Source organism: Capsicum annuum, unplaced genomic scaffold, assembly GCF_002878395.1.
Source record: "Capsicum annuum cultivar UCD-10X-F1 unplaced genomic scaffold, UCD10Xv1.1 ctg1937, whole genome shotgun sequence".
NCBI classification, from domain to species: Eukaryota; Viridiplantae; Streptophyta; class Magnoliopsida; order Solanales; family Solanaceae; genus Capsicum; species Capsicum annuum.
In genome coordinates, this window is record NW_025825212.1 from 179,160 (window position 1) to 201,400 (window position 22,241).

The following is a 22,241-nucleotide window of genomic DNA, read 5'->3' on the forward strand; positions in this document are numbered from 1 at the left end:
GGCACGACAATCTATTGACATAAGGCCAATCTTGCCACAATTAAAAAAATTTTCCTTGAATTTCTTCTTTGGTTGATTGATTTTCTATCCAGCTTTCTTCTACTAGTGTTGTTGTGGTCGTCTTCTACAATATTGCTCCACTTATTGTAGAATTTCCTTTCGACCTCCTTTTCATGGATTTATTATCTTTCTCAATACGCAGTCTCACTATAATATCTTCGGCTTTCATCTCCTTTCGTTTATGTTTTAAGTAGTTATTGAAGTCCTTCCACAATGGTGGTAACTTCTCTATTGCTGCAACTTGAAACGGCTCGTTCATGACCAAACCTATAATAAAGTATATGTGAATATTAAGAACATTTTTAACATGTTCAACTAAGGTATTCATCAAACTCATGCCTTCCGGGAGGAGATCATGGATGACTACTTGCAGTTCCTAGACTTGAGATACAATAGACTTGTTGTCAATCATTTTAAACTCAAGGAATCTTACAGTGAAGAACTTTTTGGTTCCCGCATCCTTAGTCTTGTATTTTCTTTCTAGCATACATCACAACTCCTTTGCCATTTTCATTCTACTATACACGTTGTGTTGTTCATCTTGGAGGCTATTTAGAATGTAATTCCTGTATAGGAAACCTGAGTGTTTCCATGCCTCTATAACAATAAATTTCTCCTGGTCCAAAGTTTCATCGGGAACCTCAGGAGCTTCTTTAGATATGAATAGTTGAAGGCGTAAAGTTGTAAGGTAGAAGAACATCTTCTGTTACCACCTTTTGAAATCAACACCCGTGAATTTTTCAGGTTTTTCCACTGGTGCCATTGCCAGCAGAGCATGTGTACGACTCATTGTGGCAACATTAGTAGCTGCCGCCATCATTGCAACACCATTCACTTGATTGTCGGTAGTCATTTTCCTATCACCGCAAGACAATGAATTTAGTATATCAAAATATTACTTATAAAGTTGTAGCAACTTTAAACACACCTTATTTCTAGTTTAATAATGAAGTTTTTATGGCTTTCAATCATCAACCGAGTGATCTTTAACTTGTGATGAAGATTTTATTTCTTCAAACCACTAGTTAAGTTCAAACTATGTAGAAAGCGTAAAGCTTTAATCTCCAGAAACCATGCAATGCAGATTCCACTTATTTCCTTAAGATTGTTGTCTTCGGGTACACAAAATCTATATTTTGGCACAACAACTTCAACACAAGTATAAAACAAGAACACTTATGAAGTTATGTAGCACCCCCAATACAAGATAAAAAAGACCTTTCAAAGAAGTGTGTTTTTCAAAAAATTAGAGGAAACAGAAAAAGTCCAAGTCCTTCGACTTCACATAGTGTCCTTAAGGAAATAATTCCCCTCAAGTACCCGAGGTTGTGGAATTTTCCTCCCAGGATAAAATGTCCTAACAATCCGACTGTAGTGGTACCTCAAATTATTGAATTCTCTTTGAACTCACTCAATGGTTAGATGATCACACAAAGTATTTTAGAAATCAAGAAATGTTTTTTTAATGTAGGAAAAATTTCATACCTAAACATATGGATAAATGCATGTGTATATAGCCATTAGGTTCCTATTCCGAAAAGAGGCAATGGTTCATTATGAAAGATGTGTCCTCTTGAACAGTCATGTCTATTCATCAAAATAGTTATCTTTGTTCATAAAATCAGTGTGTCTTTTTACTGGATAGTCACAACCATCCAAAAAGACACCTTTTTTTTTGAATCTGTTTGTCATTTTGTTGAAGGGTTGCATCCCTTCTGAAGCAACATTTTTTATTCTGCAGTTGTTTCTGCACTGTATGTATGCACGTTAATAAAGGTTCAAAAACTACAAACAAAATTGGTTGTGTTTTTCTGTTGGTTTTTTGGACTTTTTAAATAAATTTTTTCTAAAAAGATAGATCTCATCGATCGATCATTTGACTAATCTAAATCCATATCTGAAGCTGAAGCTGAGCTGAGCGAGCGAAGACGACGATGGTATGAGGCACCTCTTAGTTCTTGCCTTACTTACCATGTGGAGTAAGTGTTACTTGATATAAACACTTGAAAGTTTCCTTCTTCCACTAACTTGGGAGAATTAGTAGACTTTTCATTTTTTAGTACACTTTTTATTTTGAGTGTTATCTAAATTCTTCCCTCCACTTAGTTCCATCCATTTTTCACTAACACTTTTGATCTAGAACCTAAAAATCCACCACATTAATGGGGAATGGCTAATTTTTCATAAAACTTTATGGACAAGTATGTGATTATCAAGCAAAGACTGATTGCATCTGGATAAGTAGGTTTTCCTTTGAACTTTCTCTAGTGAACATGCATCAGATGCACTCGATCAATCAGTAAATTTGATATCTTTGAATTTTCAAGCTTTAATGTACACCAAGATAACACATATGACACAACCATCCTTTTTCCATTTATGGTTCTTATGGTTTTATTCATTTCAGCCATGAACACGTCCCGGTCTCATAAGAGCTTAGAGAATAAACCTTTACTAATATTCTCCATGAAGCAGCTTAAACCTTTACTAATATTCTCCATGAAGCAGCTTCTACTTCACCCTCACATAGGTGATTTCTAAATGTTCAATCCCATAGATTAAACTATTTTGTCAAATCTACCAAATTTAGATAATCATGAAAAGACTTCACACCATAAGCCTTATCCTTATTTACTAAATATTGTCTACATCATCAGAATGGGTTGGTTAAAATTGACAATGTTGAATCTGTTAGACACCACTTTGTTTGATCTCCTTGAACCTAGATCTTAGGATCTCTAGTATGCTAGGTAGATTTACTGTCATGCTGACTTGTCCTAGGCCTTTAACCCATTCCGTTGGACATCCTCTCAACTCCTTCTCTAGATAGGCCTTTTTTAAGTGGATCTGACACATTATCCTTTGACTTCTCATAGTCAATAGTGATGTTCTCTAACGTTATTATGCCTCTGTCATATGTGACGATATTTACCATTGTACATCATGCTTCCTGCCCTACATATTACCAATTGTCTATCATAGTGTACACATACTGGTGCCACTGGTTTGGGCCAATAAGGAATATCTTCCAAAAAAATCCATAGCCATTCTACTTATTCAACGTCTTTATCCAATGCGATAAACTCATATTCCATTGTGGAGCGAGCAATACATGTCTATTTGGATGATTCCAAGAGACCGCTCCTCCACCAATAGTAAATATATATCCACTTATGTATTTTACTTTATTTGATCTGGTGATCCAATTTGCATCACTATATCCTTCAACTACTATAGGATATTTATTATAATGTAAAGCATAGTCTTGAGTGTATTTAAGATACTCCAAAACTCTTTTCCTTGTCCCCTAATGAGTTTTACTGGGATTACTCGTGTATTGACTCAACTTACTAATAGCATATGATATGTATGGTCATATACAATTCATTATATATATTAAACATCCCAACAATCTTGCCTTCATTCTTTTGAAGTGCAAAGCTCACATCCAATGGGTCCTTGGCAATACCAAATTCCAGATACTTAAATTTGTCAAGTACCTTTTTGATGTAATGAGACCGTGGCAATGCGAACCCTTGTGCTATTCTCTGGATTCTTATTCCGAAGATCACATCTGCAATTCCAAGGTCTTTCATATTAAACTTTCTCTTATGCATTTATTTCGTAGCATTTATGCTCAAAATGTCCTTACTGATGATCAGCATATCATCCACATATAAACAAATAATGACTTGGTGATTTGAAGTGTCTTTAATGTAAACAAATTCATCACATTCGTTTATCTTGAACCCGTTTGCCAACATGGTTAGGTTAAACTTCATATGCCACTGTTTAGGTTCTTGTTTTAGTCCATAAAGTGACTTAACAAGTTTACACACCTTATTTTTTTTCTGGAACCATACAACCCTCAGGTTGTTCCATGTAAATTTCTTCATGTAATTCTCTATTTAGGAATAGTGTTTTTACATCTATTTGATGGATTTCAAGACCATATACTTTCGCTATGGAAATTAACATTTTAATTGACGTTATCCTTATTATGGAGAGTATGTATCAAAGTAATCAAGGCCTTCTTTCAGTTTGAAGCCTTTTACTACAAGTCTTGCATTGTATTTTTCAATAGTACCATTCGCCTTCATTTTCCTTTTGAAGATCCATTTAGAATCTAAAGGTTTATTTCCTGAAGGAAGATCAACCAATTCCCACTTATGGTTGCTTAAGATTGAATCAATCTCACTATTGACTGCCTCTTTCCAAAAGGATGAGTCTGATGATGACATTGCTTCTTTAAATGTTTGAGGCCCATTTTCTAAAAGAACTATTAAAAAATCCAAACCAAATAAAGTTTACATTCTTTGACGTGTAATACATCTTGGATTCTTATCATTATGTACATCCTCACTTGGTAGAAACAGAGTTGTTCATTTGCAGTTTTCGAATAAACCAGTCCTTGAATGGAAGTGTAGTACTTCAGTATTTAGGGGTCATCTTCTTTTATACCTTAAAGCGAGAAAAATAATTGCTAAGGGGTGCATCTATCATCGTGTTTGAGTTAAAGACTCTAGTTTAGAGACTCCAAATCTCGAGTCAGTTTCAGTAGTAAGGGAATTTCTAGATGTGTTCCCTGAAGATCTTCCTAGAGTTCCTTATGAAAGAAAAATTGACTTCGGAATAGACATACTTCTAGATACTCAGCCTATCTCTATTTCTCTATACAGAATGGCTCTAGCAAAACTCAAAGAGTTGAAAGATCAATTAAGAGACCTTCTAGATAAGGGGTTTATTAGGCCCAGTGTTTCTCCATGGGACGCTCCAATCTTTTCGTACAAAAAAAAGATGGTTCTCTTAGAATGTACATCGATTACCATTAGTTGAACAAAGTCACCATCAATAATAAGTACCCACTCCCCAGAATCAATGACATATTTGAACAACTTCAGGGTGCCAGTTAATTCTCTAAGATAGACCTCATCATCAGCTAAGAGTCAGAGAATGTGACATTTTAAAATAGCTTTTAGAACTTGATATGGCCACTTTAAATTTGTAGTCATGTCTTTTGGTCTTACCAATTCCCCAGCAGCTTTTATGGACTTGATATACCAAGTGTTTAAATAGTACTTGGACATGTTCGTCATAGTCTTCATAGATGATATGCTTGTCTATTCCCGTAATGAAAATGATCATGCAGACCATCTTAGAATCATCTTGCAGACTCTTAGAGCCCCTCAGTTGTTTGATAAATTCAGTAGGTGAGTTTTGGCCAAGTTCAGTAGCTCTTTTTGTCCATATTATTTTTGATGATGGTATTAGAGTTAACCCTCAAAACACTAAAGTAATGAGAAAATATCCCAGACCCATCTCTCTATCAGATATCAGGAGTTTCTTGGGTTTTTTCGGCTATTACAGATAGTTTGTTAAAGGTTTTTTATTTATTGCATCCCTCATATCTAGATTGAGTCAGAAGAAAGTCAAGTTTCAGTGGTCAGATTCTTACGAGAAGAGTTTTTAGGAGTTAAAGACTCGACTCATCTCAGCCTTAGTTTTGACATTGCTCGATGGTTCAGATGGGTTTGTTATTTATTATGATGCTTTCAGAGTCAGTTTGGGTTGTGTTTTGATGTAGAGAGTTATGTTAATAGCTTATACCTCTAGAAAAATTAAGCCCCATGAAAAGAATTACCACCTATGATCTTGAGTTAGAGGCTGTGGTCTTTGACAAGAAAATTTAGAGGCATTATCTGTATGGTGTGCATGTTAATGTGTTCATAGACCACAAGAGTTTTCATTATGTGCTTTTGCAGAGAGATTTGAATCTTTTTCAGAGAAGGCAACTAAAACTGTTAAAAGATTATGATATGAGTGTTTTGTATCATCCGAGCAAGGCTAATGTAGTAGCAGATGCTCTTAGTAGATTATGTATGGATAGCCTAGTTCATGTTAAGAATGATAAGAAGCAATTTGTTGAGGAGGTTCATCAGTTGGATACATTAGGCGTTCTTTTGGTTGATTTAGTTGATGGTAGTGTGTAGGTTCAGAATAGTTTAGAATCTTCTTTGGTTGACATAGTAAATGAAAAGTAAGACAGGGACCCTAGTGTAGTTAGGTTGAAAGAGTCAATCAAAGATCAGAAAGTGGAGGTTTTCTCCCAAGGGGGAATAGTGTGTTGCATTGCAAGAATATACTATGTGTCATATGTAGATGGGTTGAGATAGAAAATTCTTGCAAAAGCGCATGGTGAGCATTACTCAATTCATCTAGGGGCCACTAATATGAATCGTGATTTGCGGGAAACCTATTGGTGAAGGGGTGTGAAAAAAGATATTACAGAGTTTGTAACTAAGTGCTCTATTTGTTAGTAGGTTAAGATTGAGCACCAAAAACCTAGTGGTTCTATGCAGGAGTTCAGTATCCCCACTTGGAAGTAGGAAGAGGTAAACATGGACTTTGTGCTGGGTTTGCCTCGTACTTGTCGTTAGCATGATTCGATTTGGGTCATTATGGACAGGATGATCAAGTCATCCTATTTCTTGCCAGTCCACACTTCTTACTTAACGAAGGACTATGCCAAGCTCTATATTAGAGAGTTGGTTAGATTGCATGGAGTCGTATTTTTCATCATTTAGATAAAGGTACTCAGTTTACCTCTTATTTTTTAAAGGCTTTTCAGAAGGGTCTTAGTACCCAAGTTCGTCTCAGTACAACCTTTCGCCCTCAGATAGATAGTTAGGCAGAGAGGACCATTCATACCTTAGAGGACATATTGAGAGCTTGTTTTATTGACTCTAAGGGTAGTTGGGATGCTCACTTGCCTTCAGTTGAGTTTGTTTATGATAAAAACTATCATTCCAATATCTAGATAGCTCCATTTGAGGCTTTATCTGAGAGGAAATATAGATATCATATTGGTTGGTTTGGGGTAGGTGAGACTATGTCAATAGGGCCAGAGTTAGTTCTTGATGCTTTGGAGAAAGTTAGTTGATCAGAGAGAGTCTTAAAATAACCCAGAGCCGACAAAAATCTTATGTAGATGTGAGGATAAAGGATCTCAAATTTGAGATTAGTGATTTTGTATATTTGAATATCTCTCCCATGAAGGGAGTGAAGAGATTTGCCAAAATGGGAAAGCTCAGTCCCTGATATGTAGGTCCTTTCAGGATCATGAGTCATTTTAGAAAGGTAATGTATGAGCTTGAGTTGACTGCAGATTTGGCATCAGTGCATCCAATGTTCCATGTTTCTTTATTGAAGAAGCGTACTAGTGATCCACCACTTGTTGTTCCTTTAGAGGGCTTAGATACTCAGAATGACCTTTCTTATGAAGAACTCCTAGTTAAAATCATAGATCGCCAGAGCCGCATACTAAGGTACAAAGAAGTTATATTGGTCAAGGTTCTTTGGAGAAATCAGTCCGTTGGGGGAGCCACTTGGGAAGCAGACGCAAACATGCGTACCAAGTAACCTCACCTTCTCTCTGAAAACTCAAACTCAACTCAAGATAATAGTTTTTCCTTAGAGTTCCTCTTTTCCATTCTCAGTTCCATCCATATAATAATGCTCATGGCATTGTATATATTCACAAATTAGTTCAGTCAGTCACCATGTTCAGACTCAGTCATGTAATAATGTTTTTAGTTATGCAGAATCAACATGTAATCTCAGTCACTCAGTATCCTCAACTTAATCAGTTTCATTCTAGGATTAATGTTCCCAGAGGAGGGGGAGATATTGTAATACCCCATAATTATATTGACTCAATTCAGCCCATAGTATGTACATAAGAGGCTTAGAACGTAAAAATAAGACTTAAGTGTTGAGGGACTTAGTCACTTTTGACTCCCTTTAACTTTGAGGATTATTAAGTTGACCTTTCGGGATCTGAGATGATAGTTTTTGAGTTGATTCATGTTCAGGGGTGTAAGTAGCATATCTCGAGTAAGTTTTGGATTTTTCGGACGAGGTTTGGACACTATTTTGATTCCCTAAATAGTAACTCATCGCGATTGGACCACGTCGCGGTGAGTATAGAAATAAAGGGGGTCACCATATCACAGTAAAGGTCAATTTGGCCATTGTCTGATTTCTAGTGAGTCACCGCAATTGCACCGCGACGCGGTAAAAATCGCAATGACAACCTTAGTGCATCGTGGTGAAGGGAAAAATAGCAATTGTTAGTTTCTAGTGACTCACTGCTATTCGCGTCGCAGTGAGTATAGCGATGAGGGCATCACTGCATCGTGGTGAAGCCTTAATCGACATTCCAGTTTCAGATTTTTATAATTCAAAAGGGAAGTTTCGTCTTTTCCCCTTCACTTTAACACGGAATATAGGTCCCAAAACATCATCTTTGCCTCATAATTCATATTTTACTCAAAATAAAAAGCAATTCCTCTCAAGGACAAACCCTAGACCCTTCAACATTCAAGTTTAATTCTCAAGAAATCCACCAAGAACCTTCATAAATTCTTCAATTAATGTATCTGAGATGTTGATTCATGGACCCGTTTCATCCATGGATTTTAAGAACCCAATTTTTAAGTTCAATTACGATATTAACATGTATTTATGAATCCTATCAATGAACTTCCATGAATCTTGACTTTATACTATGTTTACAAGTGTTTTTTGTTGGAATTAGTTATTGACATGTTTGGAGAATGATAATTTCATGCCAAAATCCTCAACCCATGAATTTTAATATTGATGTTATGTTACTATCATATGTATTAAACTAATTTCATGCTTTAACTCATAACCCCCATGGGTTTGATGAAATGCCTCATAGATGAATTTTGAACAATGACTATTTATTATGTTCCCCAAGTTGTATAATGGCTTCAAATGATCTCATGTGTTCTTATTGATATTATTACCGAGTCTTGAGGGTTATGAATACCCAAACACTTAGCTGTTTACTTAGTTTAAATACTTTTAGAAGGGTTTCGAATATATTAGAGTATTATCAGTTCAGTCAGTGCATTATGTCAGTAAGCTTAGTTTAGTTCAGTGATTAGAATCAGTTCAGTTGGGATTAGTATTTAGCACCGAGCGAACCCAGGGATGGAGGCCCACCTGTCAGTTGAGGGTATGACCTTTAGTAGTAGTCCCTGTTTTCCAAAACTATATAGCCAGCATAGGTTGAGACATTAACCTTCCAGTTGAGGGTTGACATATATCTCATTAGGACCCTTCTAGTTGAGAGTGACCCTTAGTCCTTCAAAAAAAACTATAGTAGATCCACACAGCCAATGTTAGTACCCATGGCATGGTACTAAAACCCTTCCAACTGGGGTAAGGAGTTGGACCCCAATTAACTTATTTTAGGGCATGTTGGTTAGATGATAGCTCCCACTATTTTAGTTCAGTAATCAATCTAGTACTCAGTTTCAGGATTGTTTGACCATGGCATACAGTCACTAGTTATACAGTCCCAATACTTTAGTTTACAGATTATCCTAGAATAATGTCATATGCTTGGTCATGCATTCTCAGATTTTACTGCTTTCATGCATGCTATACATAAGTTATCTCATACCATACTTACGCTCAGTTATTATTCATGCACATGAGCCTATACATATAATCCTAACCCCATTTAGCATACTAGTACAAAGTACTAATCGCATACTCGTTTTCTTGCACTATGTTGTCTCTATCATAGATTTGGACACTCAAATTCCTGACCGCACCTAGACCTCTCAGTACATCAGCAGCAGTAGAAGTGGTGATTCTTCATGTTTCGAGGACCGTTAATGTTTATTTCAACTCATTTCAGTAGTCAATAAAGGTTAGTTGGGGACTTGTCAGTTAGAGGCTTTCAGACACTTTCAGTCAGTCAATCAGTCATCAGTTGATATTGACAGTCTTACAGTATTATTTTCAGACAGATATTTTCAGTATTTTGATTCAATATTGTTTTCGTATTTAAAACCTTATAGCATTTTCAGTTAAATTTGGCACATGTTCTCTATTATTTTATTCAATGCTTACAATACGTACCAGCATGGGTAAGCTTATGGTCCTTCAGGACTATAGGCACTATGTCGCATTCATGGTGTACTCTCGGGGCATTACAAAAGGTAAGGTTCGTACACACTTTAACCTCCTCTGCAGGAAAAAGGCACTTAGCCATAACTCTTGCACAAACATGACAAGAATAAGAGGTTAGCTGGGATGCAATAGTAGGACTTTGTACTTTTTGATCAACTACTAAAAAAGGAGAGTGTTCAAAACTATTTATTTAGTTTTGAAGGATACAAGTTCGATTCTTGAATACATTTGGTAGAATATGTACGTATGACACAAAATTTATACGAGTGAAGCAGTTTCTTCTATCTCATCAGGTGCTATAGGACATTCCCCTATCTATATAATACATCACAATAGAAAGACTTAATCTGAACAAGAATCTGCTAGACTAAGGGTAACTACAAAACGCACATACAATTGTTGTTATAGCACAACAACTCATTAATCAATCACTTAGCATTAGCTAGCTCCAAAATTATCTGTATGACAGTATAATTATCTATAATAAGTTCATGCTTAAGAGGGCAAAAATATAATGCTTTTCTACTTGTCATTTTATTTTCTTTGGATTTCATAGGATGATCGAGAAACACTAGCAACGATAAATAGATTGATCAAATTTGGTTTCTTTTGGTGGGGCATAATCATCGGTCTTTAAAGCCAAACAAGCAAGAAATCTCAAGATCTGACCTTAAGATTAATTCTTGTTGAGCATCTTCCGTGTCAACCTCTTAGAAATCCTCTGTATCATCTAATCATCTAAGGGTATATCCTCAAAATAGGAACATTCTGAAACAAATGAGGTTGGACATGTAGCAAGATCTCTTTATTCTAGCATTTTATCAAAAAGATACTCGAGTTCGAGAAACTCTCGAAGCGCTTCTCTCTGAGAGTTCTTATAGAAACCATGGAAGACACCTTTAGCAATAGGTTAACAATTAAGATTGTAGCATAGTGTAGTCTGAAAAATTCAAACGATTTCTTAGATCTTGCTCTCTGCAGCTTATTTCTTACATACTGGTGGCTTTGCTCTATATCTATATAGATAATATTACCATAATTCGCGCTCGTCATTGTCAAGGGAAAGACAACATTATACTTTCTCGTAATAGATAACCATTCTTCTTAAAGTTAAAGTTTATGTGGTCTTGGTCTGGACTATTTCAATAGCATTAAAAAACTTTCTACCAGGAATGCACTTATCAAGGGATGGAAACTTTGTGCAACTACCATACATATCATCATCATGCTTAAATAAAGCAGCAAATTTGCAATGCATGTGTCTAGAAAATCAGTAACATGGTCTTAGCTTTCTCAGTAATTTTGCAGCAGGTTTGCTTCCAAAAGTTCCTTCGTGAATCTCTTGCTCCAAAGTTGAAGCTGATTTTGGTTTTTGATGAAGAAGAGTTGTCGAGTCCCCACATGTGACCATCCTAATAATCCTCTTCTTTTTTCACGCCTTACTGAGAAGACATGTCAGACCTCACCTGTGAAACTATACTGGGTGTGTTATTGTTGTTGTTGTTATTTTCTCTTAATTTTGGATAGATATGGAGACAAGTCTATCCGGTGTTCTCAACAATCAAATTTTTCTCAATTTTTGTTGAAGCATTTTTGTTCCTCCAATTTTTATTTTACCTAATTTCAATTATTCCTCTGCATATTTTGATTAGGTACAAAATTATTACAATACTTTCTTTTTCTAGAGTAGTGAAATTATTGATGCCAAATTAAGGCTTTCTCATACAATTCATTTTAGTATTTTTAAGATCAGTTGATAGGGAAGAGACATGCATGAGAGGTTTCTGGTTAAGTAAATGAATAATAAGGTGTTGGATAGTGTACCGTCCCGATCTTGGTACCTCGAACGCTACACGATACTCATAATCCTGAAGAACCACAAGCTAACCCATGACTGGTATCTACTGCAATAACTGTAAAATAATACTGAAATATACAGAATAATGGGCTGAAATTTTCTATAAGGCTCAAAACTAAACATAACTAATAATATGATATAACAATACAAAAACTAAAATAACTGTATGAATAAGGAGTTGATGAGATATGTCCCCAACTAACTCCAACTGTTGGAATAAGATAAGTATTGAAGCACTGAAATAATGAAATAATCACGTACTCGAACTATGAGGACTCATCACTGACTCTAACTGTTGAAATCTAAACTGCTAAGTATGATCGGGAACCTGAACATCCGAACCTATGGTATAAAACACCATAGTGTAATAGAAAAGTAGGCGTTAGTACATAAGAATGTACCGGTATGAAAAGTGAGGTAGGCTGAATGCAAGGGTTCATATGCATGAACTATAACTTACTGAAGAACATAAACATAACTGTGTGAGAATACATGTATGAATACATGAACAGTAACTGAGGTCGTGATAATGCTGAATACTGAATTTGAATACTAATTAACAGATGTTTAATTCTATGAATACTGTATAACTGGTAACTGAATGACTGTATCTGACAGTTCTGAATCTGTGGAACTATACTAAGTTTACTGATAACATAGATTAGTGATAATTGATGTACTGTTAACTGAATGACTATTTTTGACAGTCCTGATTCTGATAAAACTAGCTGAGTTCTGTGCTGAGCTGAGTGACTGTATCTGAAAGTCCTGAAATCTGAGAAACTATTTGAGTTCCTTACTGAAGACTGAGATTGAGACTGTGGGAGGTAATTATCTAACCGACATGCCCCATAACTGAAATGGTGGGGTCCAACCTGTGACCCCAGTTGGAAGGGTGTCAATACCGTGCCACAGGTAAAAACAAGTTGTGAGTTAACCCACTGCTGATAGAGAGCTCTTCCGTCAACCTCTCATTTGTAGGATAACTCGAATGAGATGTATTAACCCTAGAGTCATAGGGATATATCTCAATCTATGTAGGCTACGTAGTTCTGGAATGTAAGGACTGCTTTTAAGGTTCACACCCTCTATTGATTGACAGGTGAGTCCTCGAACCTGAGTTCACTCAGTGCTGAATCCTACTCCCAACTAAATAGACACTAAACTAATTTCCTAGTTCACACTAGGCTTGATTAAGCTATTACTGATTGTACTGTTTAAATGAACTGAGTTTACTGAGTTCCGTTGACTGGCAGAATACTAGTGAGTTCTATTAACAGACTGAATTTATTGATAGCTGAACTAAATACTGTATGGGACTTAGGTATTACTGGGTCTACTGAGTTTCCCTAAGTCATGTAACTGACTGAGTTCTACTGAATTTTGAAACTTGACTGAGAGTACTACTGATCATGGCTTGACTGAGGTTATCTTGAAAACTGACACTGGCTCTAGGCACACAGCTAAATTTTCGGGTATTAAATACCCTCAGGACTCGATAGCATGAATATAAATAGGACATGACACTTCTTAAACACATAACCATAGTCACCAATTCTCAATACAACCATTGAGGGATTTCATGAAGCATTTGCAAGTCATAATCTTACACATGAATAGGAATGGATGCTAACATAACATAATTTTAGAAATCCATACATATGAGCATTCCACCAAATCATTACAAGACATAGCTTAAGCATGGGAGTCATTTTGAATATGTGGGTTCATCGTGAGTTCATCATTTAGATCATAAATGGGTCATAAAGCACAATTCTTATTCACTTAGGTATTTTAACATACACATGGAAGGCACAACCTTTTCTAGGGCATAAATCAACAATTAATACATCATGTCTATATCAAGCACTTCAAATTTAAAGATTTCAATCCGCATACTAACATAAAGTCATGAAAATTTAATAAAAAATTCAATCTTGGAAGTCATATCACAACATTAACATGTGTAAAATCAAGCCCACAACATAGAATTCAAAATTCATATTTTGAAAAGTGTATCTTGAGCTCCAAGGGTAGAAAGTACCCTTGGATTAACACTTTACATACCTTGGTTAATGATTTCTTGAAGATTAGTGGAGGAAAGCTTGAGTTCTTGATTTGGAATTAATCACCTAGGACTTTCTTGTTCTTGAGAAATTGTTAAATAGTGGATGTATTTAGCCAAAAAGGGGCTAATTTTTGTGTTATGAGGGATGAAGGTCGGGGGAAAAAATACCTAATTATCCTTAAGGACGCAATCATTTAATGACTGAAAACTGGGCACCAATGCGGTTATCAACGCGGTATGTCGATGGCATAGACGCGATACTCGATGCATCGTGCCATGATCGCACCGTGTCTCAAGAGTTTATCTCTAGAAACCTGCAAAAATATTAACCAATGCGATAGGCGACATGACGCGCCAAGATTGCGTTGGTTCACTATTTTGGGATTCCTAAAGTGATCTAAATGCAATCCGAAAGATTCGAAACTTGTCTAGGAACACCTATTGACCTTCCTAATCATGAATTAAAAAAAAATAGACCACTAAAGGACATTAAGGTTGCGAAATGAGATTTTCAACTTTTGAAGGCCAAAAATAAACTATGTCTGGAAACTTAGATAGAATTTTCTAAGCCTGGGAGCCCTTGACAAGCTTAAAGGACTAAATTATGCTTGGAATTTTGATGAGTCTTACAGATAGACATATATATAACAAATTATATATATTAAGTGAGATATTGACATAAAAATATCTTTTATATATTATTTTATGTAGCTTTTATGAGCAGAATATTAGAAGATTGAAAGACGACATACAGACAGATCAGTATGAGCAAAGCGCTGGTCTTTGTTTATGAAGATATAAGTTTTGAGTTTAATTTCTTTTATCGATGTTTTTGGTTATCATAAAAAATTTTGAGTTAAGAAAGAAAATGATAGAGTTCTTAAGATTCGATAAGCGTTTGGCTGCTGAAGGTTTCTTAGTCTAATAACAAGACATCCTTTGTTGTTATGGATAAGCTAGATTGTGATGGTTATAACTGGAGAAAATATGGATAGAAAAAGGTTAGGCTATTGAATGTCCTCGGAATAGAAGGTAGTCAAGGGGATTCAACATTCAAGGTACCTGGTGGTCAGAGAATATTGTGATTTGGCTTCTTGTTCCATTGGAAAAGACATTTCTGTTGATGTCCTTTGACCTGATTCTATTAGCCTTTTAATTTTATTAGTACTATTAGACTTCATAGTTATAACTTACTTTTCTGATTATTTTTAGTCCGTAATTAGCAGATAGTTTTTTAGTTAATATAATCTTTGTAATAGTAAAGTATTTTTCACTAGCACTATTGGAGTAACTCAAATCATTAGAGCTAGGTCATGCTGGTAAATTGAATCCTAATTTATCATGGGTCGTAATGATAGAATATATGTATCCTCTATATAAAAGAAAAAACAAATATTAGTATGTCATGCATTCTTCCTTTTCTATTACCTCCTTTTCATTATTAGTTTTTCATCTTATTATAATTTTAAAAAATTGATGTTATTATATTCTTGTTGATGGAGATAGATATAATATATGAAATTTTCATTGTTTTTTTTTTCTGTTGTGTTATATTATGGGAGGATAAATATAGTTTGTCATGTTTATAATTGTAGTAATCCTAAAAAAAAAAGTTGTAGTGATCCTCCCTCATTTTTTATGATAATTTTCCATTTTTTGAGTCGTGATTTGCCTTATTTTAGTTGCGAAAAATGAGAAGCTTCAGATTTCTTATAATATAGCTCCAGTATCAAGAGATTTGCAAATTATACTAATTGATTTGAAAGAATACGACGACAATAAGAGATAATAATTATCAGGTATTAGAAAATCATATTCTTTTTCTTTAAAAAGGAAAGCAACAGTCAATTGATAACGCAAAGCATAAACGTGAGGAAAAAAAACAAAAGCAAGAAACTCTATTATCGTCTTTTTATGTTTGTACGTAGCTTTTGTTATTGAGTATTTAACGTAATCTTTTAATTTTCTTTTTAGGTTTCAGATTTCCTTTTCTATTACATTGATGTTATTGATCAAGAATAACAAAACACCTTTTTATGTTTGTAAGTAACTTCTGTTATCGAATCTCCAGCATAACTTTGTGGCTTTCAGGTTTCAGTTTTTTTTTCTATTACATTGAGTCTATTGATCTTGTATAATAAGTTGTCATTTTATATCTGTAATCATAACATCGATCAAAATTTATTTCATACGTTAATCTAAAACTAATTATATTATTAATTAATATTGTTAAAAAGAGAATTGTTGTATATTTATTTAAGTTCAAAATCTTGTGATAAATAAAAGGGAACAAATACGATTTTGATTGATTGACATCAATAGAAATATGCAATGTGTTCGAACACACTTGATACACGTGCAACACTACCCTACACCAGTTTGTCTTATACAAGGAAAGAATGTGACAAAAATAAGTTCCTGTGCTCTCAATATTGGCCAGTTCATTTTCACCCAGCCAGGGGTCTTTTCGGTACAATGTATTAGGATAAATTGGTGTTCACGGTTTAATTAACAACCAAATCGAACCACAAACTAAATTAAAATTGATATTTAATTTTTTTTGATTTGGATTGATTTTAAATATTAAAAATCAATACTTATGTGATTTGGTTTTGGTTTTACTCTAAAATAACCAATAAAATAATCAAATCGAACCAATAATATTTATATATATTATTCATGAATAAATTATAAATATTTGTTATATTTTAAATTCTCATCATGAATTTGACTTTAGTCATGGCAATTTTAGCCATATGGCTTCATCTAGTTAACAGTACATTAAGAGATTCTAAATGACTTTTGCACTTTGAAGGACAAATGATACTGATTGTGAAAGTTATCTTGTTGTCTATGAAATTTTACAGGTGAGTTTCAATCTAGTTTTGAACTTTCTTTTTGATCCCTATTGAGCAAAAAAATTATGTGTTCACCATTTGGAGCTTTTATCATATCGTTCTCTTATATTTAGTTTCTAAATATTTTTCATAGAAGCGTTCATATGGTGTTTTTCATGGCGTTGCCTAAGTATAACACTGAATTAACATCTTAGTTTTAAGGTTGAGGCACAAGACTCGATTGACATCTCATATTTTGGATTGGATTTTTCTTTTTTTAAATTTTAGCTTTTATCATTATCTAAAGTTATTAACTGAAAAAACCAAACCAAACCGAACTAAACCGACAAAAACCAAACCAACAAAAACCAAACCAACAGTTATTTTTTTTGTTGGTTTGGTTTAGTTTTAGAGATTTAAAAACAGACTAAGTTGGTTTGGTTATGATTTTGATCAATAAATGACTCAAACCGACCCATGAACGCCCCTAAGATAAATAATACATGTATTAAGCATGATACTATTTATGTAATACTTTGTTTGGTAGAAATTTTCAGCCTATATATTACTATGTATTCGTTCTACACCTCATTTGGTATTATCGGGTGTGTAAATGATACATCCCTCCTCTGCCCAGAAAGATCAGAACTCAGTACAACATGCACCTAACTTATACATCACATGTTGCGCTTTTACCACTTCACTAAAGCATCGGGAGTTGGTTCTAAAACAAACTCCCGATAAGATTGAAACCATACATAGGTATTGAACCAGTGATAACGGACCAAACTGCAATCACACATGAGGTGGATGCAAGCAGGCTCCACGAAAGCTTTTTCTCGTCACCAAGAACTCGATCTTTTTGTGGGTTGAGGAGGGGATTATTTGCAAGAAACCAAGACTCTGAATTCATGTCATCAGAAAACTAAAAGGTGAAGCAAGCAATGACTTTCATGTCAAGCTACATTGGTGATACACGATCCTCTTCATTACACTTGAAACACATACCATCTTGAAACACATAAAAAGTCTTAAGGTCCACTGAAACGGAAGAAGACATAAAATCACATAAAAGAAGACTCAAAGAGTTGTGCCTCCAGTTTGATGCAGCATTGCATTAATTTCATCACCGTCTTCCATATCCAGCTGCAAAGGGCCGGGAGGAAATTGTAAGGAAAAAGGAAATTAATCACGACTGTTAAGTACAACACAAAGCAGATACACAAGCTCTTTTTGGTATTCTTTTATCCTTTGTTATTAGTATTCGTGTGCGTTCGTTTGAGAGAAAGAAAAAAAAGAGTGAAAGAAGGACCTCATCTGGAGTCTGTTCTGCTTTAAGATGACGATCGTCAAACAAGAAGGCAATTGCATTGAAATTCACAGACAGCCTGTCACAATAAGCTTTCATCAATTTCGTGTGCTAAGTGCTCGTTTGATCCTAAAGAAGACTTCATTCCCGTTCTGCAACCAAAAAAATAGGCAAATACATAGTTCTCCTTTTCAATTATACATGTAGAAGGACATTTTACAGAAAATTTACTCAGAAGCCCATCATCCTAATAATAGGAAGGGAAAGGAAGGAAATAAAAGATACCACAAAGAAAGAAAAAGGGATCCACTACTAATTGTTTCGACTTTCATCAACTACGTATCAGATTCAATGCACAACTGCACAAGAATGTATGGACTGGAAATAGAATCTTAAGGCTATACAAGTCCTACATCTACTCCCTATTAAACCAATGTGAGACTCAATTCTCATACCTTAATATCGGAAACAGCCTTTCTACTTCTTCAGAGGTAGAGGTATGGACTGCGTACATCTTACCCCCCCCCCAGACCCCACTAGGTGGGAATACACTGGGTTTTCTTGTTGTTGTTGTTGTTGTTGACTCCTGGACTAATTTATTCCATCGGGAATATGGAAAAATATAATCCTGAGTTTAGATGAGATAAGGTGGAGATATCCTATGACTAAGTTTGGGATAAAATTTATATTTATACCTCATTTGGTCGACAATATAAATTTATTGTAAAAATAATTTACACTCTCAACCAAACGCAGTATAAATTTTATTCTAGATTTAATCCTAAATCCTATCCCACCTTATCCCTCAAACCAAACCTAATCTTAATAGTTGAGATACAGGACTGTATACATGCTACTCTCCCTAAACCCCACTTTGTGGGAATATATTGGTATGTTGTTGTTGTTTGTAGTTGTATCAATTTTGAGATATGCCATCTTATCCCACATACCAAATGACCCTTAATGTTGTAAAAAAGCTAATCAATCGAAAATACACCCATTCCACTTTGTTTAAACCCAAAATCTTTCAAAATTGAAAGGATTCATATGATTATTCTTTTATGCTTTTCTGTACAACCTACTCTAATACTCGTTTTTTACTATTGACAAAACCGTAAATCACGATGGAAAAAGAAACCCTAATTGCATTTGGTTGATAGTATAAATTTATCCATTAACATATGTCGTCAACGAAATACACTATAAATTTATCTCATACTTAATCCTGAGATATCCCACCTCATGCCATAGAACCAAATGATCCCACAACCAAAATAGCTACTCGAATCGATTATATACATATTTTTTGACACGAAATTTTGCATAACCCTAATGAAATCATATGCCAATAGAAGGGAAAAAAACTAATTGTGTTTGGGTGCCGATGATTAACTTATACCGTCAACCATATACAGTAATAAATTTTATCTCATACTTAATCCCGAGATACCCCACCTCATCCCTCAAAACCAAATGACCCCTCAACCCAAATAGCTAGTCGGCTCTATTATATACATCTATTTTGATCTAAATTTTCACATATCCCTAAAGAAATCATACAACAATAGAAGGAAAAAACTCTAATTGTGTTTGGTTGATGCTGATAAATTAAACAACAACAACATACCCCGTGTTTCCCTACAAAGAGGGGTCCAGGAAGGGTAAAGTGCACACAATCCATACCACTACTTCAGACGAAGTAGAAAGGCACACCGTCAACCAAATACAATATAAATTTTATCTCATACTTAATCTTGAGATATCACATCATATCCTGCACATCAAACAACCCCACCAACTCAAATAGCTAGTCGGGTCAATAATATATATCTATTTTGATCCAAATTTTTACAAAATTCTAATAAAATCATACACCAATAGGGAAAAACCCATAATTATATTTGACTGAAGATGATTTATTTATACCTTCAACCAAATATAGTATAAATTTTATCTCATACTTAATCATGAGACATCTCACCCACCTCATCCTGTAAAACTAAATGACCCCTCAACCCAAATAGCTAGTCTGGTTGATTTTATACATTTTTTTGACCCTAAATTTCACATAATCCTAATGAAATCATATACCAATATAAGGATGAAAAACTATAATTGTGCTTAGTTGGTGATGCTTAATTTATACCATCAATCAAATACAATATGAATTTTATATCATACTTAATTTGGAGATATCCCACCTCATCCCACAAAACCAAACAACCCCTCAACCCAATTATCTAGTCAGGTCGATTATGTACATTATTTGACCCAAAATTTTACAAAACCCTACTAAAATCATGCACCAATAGGAAAGAAAAAAAACTAATTGTGTTTGGTTGATGATGATTAATTTACACTATCAATGAAATAAAATATAAATTTTATTTCTTACTTAATCTTGAGATATCCACCTTATCCCGAAAAAACAAATGACCCCTCAACCCAAATAGCCAGTCGGGTTAATTATATATGTTATTTTGACCTAAAATATTACAAAATACTAATAAAATCATACACTGATAGGAAAAAATCCTAATTGTGTTTGGTTGATGATGATTAATTTACACAGTCAACTAAATACTTTATAAATTTTATCTCATACTTAATCTTGAGATATCCTACCTCATCCTGCAAAATCAAATGACCCCTCAACCCAAATAGCTAGTCGAGTTGATTATATACATCTATTTTTACCCAAAATTTTACAAAACACTACTAAAATCATATACCATAAGGAAAAAAACAGTAATTGTGTTTGATTAAAGATGATTAATTTGTACCATTTAATACTAAATCTTTAGATATCTCATCTTATCAGGCATACCAAAAGATCCCATCAACCCAAATAGCTAGTCGGATCAATTATATACATCTATCTTGACTCAAAATTTTACAAAACCCTAATAAATCATATACCGATTGCAAAAAAAAACCTTGATTCTATTTGATTGATGGTGCTTAATTTATATCATTTATACTTAATCTTGAGATATCATGTCTTATCCTTCATACCAAAAGACCCATCAACCCAAATAGCTAGTCGGGTTGATTATATGCATCTATTTGGACCCAAAATTTTGAAAATCCTAATAAAATCATACACCAACTGAAAGAAAAAATAAATCCAAATTAAATGATAATAATAACCTGGCTTTTCACTTTTAGATTTATATGATTTGATTGATCGTTGGCCGACTTCTTCTCTTCCTCCCCAATTGCTGCTCCAGACATCCTTTCCCCCCTTTTTTTCTTCTTTGTCAATAGTGTATTTGAGGTTCAATTTAATCTTTATATATGGGGTGGGAAAATAGTTGGGTAGGGTGGACTGTAAAGTGGATTAAAATGGGTTGAATATTTCATGAAAAGTCACTTACTGGTGTTAAAAAAGGCGAAATGTTATGGGGATCGTTGAAATTAAAAAGGTTTAAAAAGAGAAAGATATATTCTTTTTAACAAACTAAAAAGAAAAATATGTAAACAAAATAAATTTGATGAATATTTTCCTTTTAGGCATAACAATAGTTTCTTTTAAACAAATATCCATAATAAGTCCCCTTGAATGAACTTTTAACCGAGATAATTGGATAATTCTAAGTGTAATTAGGTTTTACAATTGATTTAAGGATTCTATCAAGCACGGAGATGTGAGAGGCTGGCTGTGAATGATTTTAGGAGGGGTAAAGGTAGGCTGAAAAAATATAGGAGAGAGGTGATTAGGCATAACATAAAGCGATTATAATTTATGGAGTACATGACCCTTGATAGAAAGGTGAAGAGGACACAAATTAAGATACAGGGTTAGTGGGTAGGAGTGAGTTCATAATAGTAGGGAGAAGTGCTTTGTTTGTATTTGTTTTTGTAGTTTCTTACTAGTAGTGTCCTAGTGATGTTTGTAATCTCGAATAGATAGTTTATAATATTACTCTACCAATGTCTATTTCTTTTATTATCTAGTGGTGTGTTGCCTTATTTTATTTTTTATATTTATATTTATACTTTTTATTTGTTATATGTCCTAATTTCAGAGTTGGGAACACCTTTTTATCCCCTTATTCATACTCCCCATGAGAAGGAAATGAGGATGTTCTATCATAATCT

The 22,241-nt window shown here is 34.3% G+C and overlaps 2 pseudogenes; both read right to left on the minus strand.

Annotated features, from left to right (window-relative positions):
• Positions 1-766: 766 nt before the first annotated feature.
• LOC107841210 lies at positions 767-11,479 on the minus strand (annotated as a pseudogene).
• A 5,912-nt stretch (positions 11,480-17,391) lies between these two features.
• LOC124890528 lies at positions 17,392-21,516 on the minus strand (annotated as a pseudogene).
• Positions 21,517-22,241: the final 725 nt, after the last annotated feature.